The sequence below is a fragment of the Ranitomeya variabilis genome, chromosome 1 (genome assembly GCF_051348905.1).
Source record: "Ranitomeya variabilis isolate aRanVar5 chromosome 1, aRanVar5.hap1, whole genome shotgun sequence".
In the NCBI taxonomy this organism is placed as follows: domain Eukaryota; kingdom Metazoa; phylum Chordata; class Amphibia; order Anura; family Dendrobatidae; genus Ranitomeya; species Ranitomeya variabilis.
The window spans coordinates 637,865,343-637,872,957 of record NC_135232.1 but is presented as its reverse complement, the minus strand read 5'-3'; the positions used below and the strand labels follow the sequence as shown (position 1 = coordinate 637,872,957).

Here is a 7,615-nt window from a genome sequence, read left to right as displayed (position 1 = left end):
TAACTAAATTGGTTAAGGATGGCGAGAACTTGGCACCCATCGCCACACCCGTGTGCTGTAAATAAAAATCCCGATTGAATGAAAAAAAATTATGTGTCAACAAAAAAAATGTAACCTGTAAAATATATTTAATTAAATCTTGGGAATAACCGCTGTATTTCTCCAAATGAAATCGTAGAGCTTTTAATGCTATGTTGTGGGGTATGCAAGTATAAAGGGAAACCACGTCACAACTGAGCCAAGAAAAATTAGATGACCATTTTTGGGGGGACAAAATGTTACATTACATAGATAGAAGAAAAGCTGGCAATTCAGCAGCCGCATAGTGTAAAATCACAATCACTTGGCACTCAGAGATTTTTGTTGCAAGAAAAAATGAACATTCCGTTTATTTGTGCATCCAGTTCAAAGATTTAAACGTTTTCGGTCCAATCACAAGACCTTCATCAGAAATATCTTTAACAAAACTGAAATACAGGTAAAGCATCAAATACAGATTAGTGACAATATCCACATGATGCACAAAAGAGAGAAAACAACGGAATTATGGTAATTCTGTTCAAATCCGTCCTATAAAAGAGAGAGGTGAGCAACCGTGGTGGCCAGAGCAAATCCAGGTTGGTGTCCCGTGAGTCGTGAAGATTCCAATTATAAAGAATACAAAGCTGTGAGTATTGGTAAGGAAGAGAACATTACTGAAATGGAAGAAGACAGTTATGACACAATACAAAATCCTGTGAAGGGACTATATACGTGACTGAAGTCAATATAGCCTAAAGGATACTAGGTAGAAGGTATTCCGGTGCTTGATCAAAGTGCTGTAAACAGAGAGTGCCTAGTGACAACCTACAATGAAGATGTGATAAATTATGTTAGTAATTCAAATGGTCGTGTATATACCAGATATCAGACTATGAGGAAAATGTGACAGTATAACCAGTACGCTATATGAGCCCACTGCTGTACGTAACATGATATTTAAAGGATATGGTAATAGTATGCAAATAAGGGTTGTGATGGCAGAAAAGAAACAGTACAAAAAGGATGCCAAAAATTGTAAGGTGCAAAAGAGGGTTTGAGTGGCAACCACAAAAAGCGTCATGCTGTTGTACCGTGGGGCATTTGACTAAAACTTAACCGATTGCTCTAATTGTGTGTTTAAACTTGTACCATGAAGACAGAAAATTACCTGGAAGTAATACACAAAAGGGGTTGTAAAGGTCTGAGCTTAGGCAACCCGAGACCAAGGTGACACCTGGAGCGTCTAAGGGAAAAGTATATGCGTGCTAAGTCATAAATGGACAATCCCAGGGGCTAAAGTGGCAAGTGTTAAGGGCTAAAATACCTCAGGGATCCTGGAGAGATTCACGGAGGAAAGGTACTGAGGAGAGGCGAGAACACACCACTAGGGGTAGCGCTGTGGAGAGAAATACATATATATAGGGAAGCTCCCTTAATCCAATGCAAATAGGCGCTGTAATATAAGTAGGAGAAAGCGCTGTAGTGAAACCCCCTCTAGTTACCTTGGATAGCCAGGTCCGTGGCGCTCTGTCAGGTGTTCCCGGGGCCGCTGTGTAATGGTGATGCTTCCGGGTATATATGCGTTGTGTAATCGGGTCACGTGACCCGCCGCGTCATCGCGGTCATGTGATCGCGGCGTCAAGCGCGCCTGCGCATATAGAGCTGTATCGAGCTCAATGGGCCAGCATGAACAGGAATCTATGTGGGGGGAGCGCACTAAGTGAGATGTGTATGTGCGGATCAGGAACTCCTGTAGAGCTCGTAGAGATGAGCTGGTGAGCAATCCTGTTTAGACTGAGGCCAGTGTCATGGTTGAAAAAGGGGGCGATGTTGCCACTCAGCAGAGAGATTAAGCTCTCTCAAGGAGGGGATAATAAAAGGGTTCAAGGAAGAAGATGATGAATGTTAGTAAGTAATAACACATAAGGGAAAAGGTTAAACAGCCTGCGTTGTGGAACTCAAATCGCAGTACATATATACTCTACCATCTAGAGTGCCGTGTACAGCCACCAGTGCCATGTATGTGCCGTGAGACTATCGATTCTAAAGAAAAGAAAACATATCAAAATTAGACAAATACATTTAAGAGCTTGGTACACAAATTAAAACAGTCAAGAGCTTCACATGAATTAGATATGGAACGAACTACATTATAAAAATGCTGCTACGTCATAGTCCCTGTTTAATCCCTTTGGCTCTAGGGTCTGTAGGGTGAAGATCCAGAATGCTTCCCTTCTTTTAAGTGTTTTTATGCGATTCTGGCCTCTTCTTAGGGGGTCTATCTGCTCTAGTACCTGAAATCGAAGTTGGGAAATGTTATGATTTTTTTCAATGAAGTGGTGGGGGAGAGTTTTTTTGCACCGGATTATTATTATTATTATTATTATTTATTGTTATACCGGATGGTAGATTTCTGTTGGGACACTCTGTCCCGAATGGCTTGCGTAGTTTCCCCCACATAGGCGAGGCCGCACGGGCATTTGATGACATAGATCGCATGCGTGGACTCGCAGGTATAGAACCCCTTGATTGGTAGGGCTTTGCCTGTTTGTGGGTGAAATACTGTGGGGCCCTTTTGAACATTACTGCACTGTAGACAGTTTAGGCATGGGAAAGTACCCCTTCTTTGCGTTTGAAGGAAGGTTTGTCTAGCCAGGGTTGTTTCTGGGCCTATATCCGCTTTTACCAACCTGTCTTTTAAGTTTTTGGCTCGTCTAAAGCACGAAATAAATGGTGATTTAAATTCTGGAATGAGTGGATAACTTTTAGTCAAAATGTTCCAGTGTCTCCTAATGGTGGATTGCACCAGGCCAGAAAATGGGTGAAAGGTTGTGACAAAAGGAATTCTCTTGATGCTTACGTTGGACTTCCTCTGAGATGTATTTAATTTAGCCTTAGTGAGTACCCCCTGTGGGTAACCCCTATTAGAAAACTTGCCCTCCATTTCTGATAATCTCACTTTCTTCGTGTTGTCATCAGAGACAATCCGGTCCACCCTTTGAAATTGAGATTTAGGGATGGAGTTTTTTGTGGAAGGGGGGTGACAGCTGCTGAAATGAAGCAGACCATTGCGGTCTGTAGGTTTGGTAAACAAATCAATGGCCAGTGAACCCCCCCTCTCCTTATAAATTAAAGTGTCCAGAAAACTAATTCGATTTGTGTCATGCTGTATGGTGAATTTAAGTTCTGGCCAAATGTTGTTTATGTAATTGTCAAATGACAAGAGTGACTCGATTGGTCCATCCCATATGCAAAAAATGTCATCAATGTATCTCCGCCAGATTTTACAGTGGTCCAAGAACAGAGGATGGGTATAGACGAAATCGCTCTCAAAGGCTGCCATGTAGGCCACCGCGAAAGGGGGCGCTACATTTGAGCCCATGGCTGTGCCCTGCTGTTGAACATAGAAGGAGTCTTGGAACATAAAATAATTTTCCTTCAGTACCATGTCAAGAAGGTCAGCGCAAAAATGACGGATTTTAATATCAACCCCTGCTTCGCTTAGAAGCCTATCTGTGGCCTGTAACCCCTTCTCATGGGTTATGGACGTGTATAGACTGTTAACGTCCCAAGTAATCAGGAGGCATGTAGATGAAAGTGGGCCCAAGGATCTGATGACTCTAATAAAATCATTAGTGTCTAACAGAAAAGATTGGGTGGTTTTGACTAAAGGTGTGAGAATCTTCTCTAGTACAATAGCCAGTGGTGATAAGACACTAGCAAGAGTGTATAATATCTAAAAAAAAATAAAAAAAAAAAACAACAAAAAACAAAAAAAAACTTACTTTTGCATTATGGGCATATTAAAGAGGTACAAAAATGCCATACTTTTCAGAAATATGCATAAGCACAATGAAATTAAATCTATCACATTGGTTCAGTCCATGAAACCTATTTAGTTTTATTCTAAAATTTGTAAATATTCCCAATCAAATCCAGCCTGCTGTGAATTCTCCAATTACACAGAAAACATGGGATAAAACAATCCTGACAATTTATTCATGTTTCATATGAAAAATTATTTTAGAATGTAATCATGTTCTTATGATTCAGTTCAATTTAATGTATTTAATGGATGTAATGGATTTAATGGATTTAATGAATTTAATGGATGTGCCATTTCTGGGATGGCTGAGGTCTGGTGTTAGGCTATGTGCACACGATGCGGATTTGCTGCGGATCCGCAGCAGATTTTTCCGCTCAGAAAAGCTGCAGATCTGCACTGTGATGTACAGTACAATGTTATTCAATGGGGGAAAAAAAAAAGATGTGCAGATGGTGCGGAAATGTGTCCCCTCACACCGTGTAACCGTCCCAGAGATGGGACTTTCCTTCGTAATGGGACGCAGCACAGCTGTCACAGAAGACGGCCACCAAATGATGTCAGAAGACGGGCAGCACTAACTGCGCATGGCCAAGGGATAACATAACAGCGCAGGCTCCGGGACAGAATCAAACAACGCTGAGGAGGCAGCGCACGTCGCCAAGGGGGGAGGAATGACGGCTGTGCTGCGTCCCATTATGAAGGAAAGTCCCACCTCCGGGACGGTCTCACGGTGTGAGGGGACACATTACATAAGTGTCTAGTTTTGCGTTTGCAAGGAACATAATAAAAAGAGCCACCTTTTCCTTTTCCAGCATTAGTGCTGTACAAGATGGCTCTTTCAGCTACAAACGCCTGGGGGGGGGGTTAAAGGTTCCCTTTCAACTTGCTCCAATTAGGCCTCGGCTCCTCCTTGATTCCCTGGGCTCTAACACCGCCAGTTGGTGCTCGGAAGTGCTGGCTGCACAGAGAAAAACACTCGCCACTGTGTCAGTGGGGTTCAGTAACGTCAGCTGTTCCCCTGCTGTGTAGCCAGCAACGTGTCCTGCAAACGCCACGCAGACACAACAGACACTAAGCTGCCTCTAGTGCAGGCTTTGGCCTACACTCTGCTCCTCCTTGATTCCCTGGGCTCTAACACCGCCAGTTGGTGCTCGGAAGTGCTGGCTGCACAGAGAAAAACACTCGCCACTGTGTTAATGGGGTTCAGTAACGTCAGATGTTCCCCTGCTGTGTAGCCAGCAACGTGTCCTGCAAACGCCACACAGACACAACAGACACTATGCTCCTCTGCTCCTCCTTGATTCCCTGGGCTCTAACACCGCCGGTTGGTGCTCAGAAGTGCTGGCTGCACAGAGAAAAACACTCGCCACTGTGTCAGTGGGGTTCAGTAACGTCAGTTGTTCCACTGCTGTGCAGCCTGCTGCACAAGGTGGCTCTTCTACTTACTAACGCCTGGAGGGGTTTAAAGGTTTCCTTTCAATTTGCTCCAATTAGGCTTCGGCCTACACTCTGCTCCTCCTGCTGACCCTGGGCTCTAACACCGTCAGTTGGTGCTCAGAAGTGCTGGCTGCACAGAGAAAAATGCAGCGCCCCAGAGTCCTGGTTGTTGCAGTAATGTCGCTCTGCCACTAAGGGGAGTGATGTTACGTCTGATTGCACTAAAGGAGTTCACCTGACCAGGTATCACAGACACACACTACACTCCACACTCCGGCCACCAGGGGGGTGGTTCTATCTATTAGGCCACTCCTCACACTCTGGTAAAACTGGGGGTTGGACAGGAAGTCAGGGAGAAAGTAGCTAGGGAGAGCTCGAGAGAGGACCTGTCAGGGGTGGGATCCTGACAGCGGCCTAGGACAGACAGAACGTTACGGAGCCGTGCTTGAGTGTTACAGCGGCAGACTCCTAAGAAAGGACACGAAAGCGGAGTATATTGCGGGGAAGTGAGAAGCGAGATCACATCACAGAGGAGATAGAACCAGAAGGAGTCGTGCCCTTAAGACCGTGGCAACATCCTTCTGAGGCGCGTAGCCGGTGGCCGGAGCACCGGGGAAGTAAGAGACTCTACGTATTACTTCAAACAGCGGCAGGACAGTTAGCTATAGGTTGGCTGTCTCACCTAAATCACCTAACGAAGACAAAGGAGGCAATTGTGGGAGAGGGGCGTCTCTAGGGTCCCAGAATAACTCCAGGCCTACCCCATCATACGGGTGCGTCCTAGCCATATCATCTGGGGGACAGAGAGAGAAGAACATCAGAAATAGACACAACAGTTGTGAGGACTATCCCGTGGTGCTCAGCAGGGAGGTACTACAACACACAGGCGCTAGAAGGTAGGCACTGATTTCCACCTGCAAAGGAAACTCTGGATGAGCCTTCGGACCGGCCGGTCTCAGCCAGCCCCGTTACCAGTGCTCTGGATTGAGGATCCCGAAACCTTCAGTAAAAAGGTAAAGAGACTGCAACCTTGTGTCCTCGTTATTCATCGCGCCTTGCACCATGCACTATCCCCTTTCATTGGATGCCCCTTAGCAGGGTCACGGATCGGGTCTAGCCACCGTGACAACCCCAGAACTGAGACTGAGAGGCCCGGTACCGAGTACCCCGCTGCCCTGCATCTGGGGGCGCTCCAAAAACACCCACCACTGTGTCAGTGGGGTTCAGTAACGCCAGCTGTTCCCCTGCTGTGTAGCCGGCAACGTGTCCTGCAAACGCCACGCAGACACAACAGATATTAAACTGCCTCCAGTACAGGCTTCGGCCTACACTCTGCTCCTCTGCTCCTCCTGCTGACCCTGGGCTCTAACACCACCAGTTGGTGCTCGGAAGTGCTGGATGCACAGAGAAAAACACCCGCCACTGTGTCAGTGGGGTTCAGTAACGCCAGCTGTTCCCCTGCTGTGTAGCCGGCAACATGTCCTGCAAACGCCACGCAGACACAACAGATATTAAACTGCCTCCAGTGCAGGCTTCGGCCTACACTCTGCTCCTCTGCTCCTCCTGCTGACCCTGGGCTCTAACACCACCAGTTGGTGCTCGGAAGTGCTGGCTGCACAGAGAAAAACAACCGCCACTGTGTCAGTGGGGTTCAGCAATGCCAGCTGTTCCCCTGCTGTGTAGCCGGCAACGTGTCCTGCAAACGCCACGCAGACGCAACAGACACTAAGCTGCCTCCAATGCAGGCTTCGGCCTACACTCTGCTCCTCCTGCTGTCCCTGGGCTCTAATACCGCCAGTTGGTGCTCGGAAGTGCTGGCTGCACAGACAAAAACACCCGCCACTGTGTCAGTGGGGTTCAGTAACGCTAGCTGTTCCCCTGCTGTGTAGCCGGCAACTTGTCCTGCAAATGCCACGCAGACACAACAGACAATAAGCTGCCTCCAGTGCAGGCTTCGGCCTACACTCTGCTCTTCCTGCTGACCCTTGGCTCCAACACCGCTAGTTGGGGCTCTAAGACGACAATCTTGAATAGGTCCCCCTGGTTCCAGTACCGTCAGCTGGTTCCGGGCAGAGCCTTTGGCTTAGGTGCCTCCTTCTGGGTATCCAAGTTCCACCAACGTCAGGTGGTCCTTGGTAGTGCTTTCTGGCACGGGTACCTCCTACTTAGTAACCGGGTTCCAGTAACGGCAGCTGGTCCTCGGTAGTTCCATTGGCTCTTGGACCTTCGGGTAGCCATCCGAGTTCCAGTTCCATCAGCTGGTTATCGGCATTTTCTCAGCCTTCTTGTACCTTTCTTACTACATTTCCAAGTTCAAGACCCTAAAGACGA

The 7,615-nt window shown here is 47.0% G+C and overlaps 1 long non-coding RNA gene across 1 annotated transcript; it reads right to left on the bottom strand.

Moving 5' to 3' along the window:
• Nucleotides 1-280: 280 nt before the first annotated feature.
• LOC143814435 (uncharacterized) lies at nt 281-1,221 on the bottom strand. Its single transcript, XR_013223630.1, has 3 exons — nt 1,190-1,221; nt 785-846; nt 281-665 (listed from the first exon to the last, which is right to left on the bottom strand). It is a non-coding gene; the product is annotated as an uncharacterized LOC143814435 (long non-coding RNA).
• Nucleotides 1,222-7,615: the final 6,394 nt, after the last annotated feature.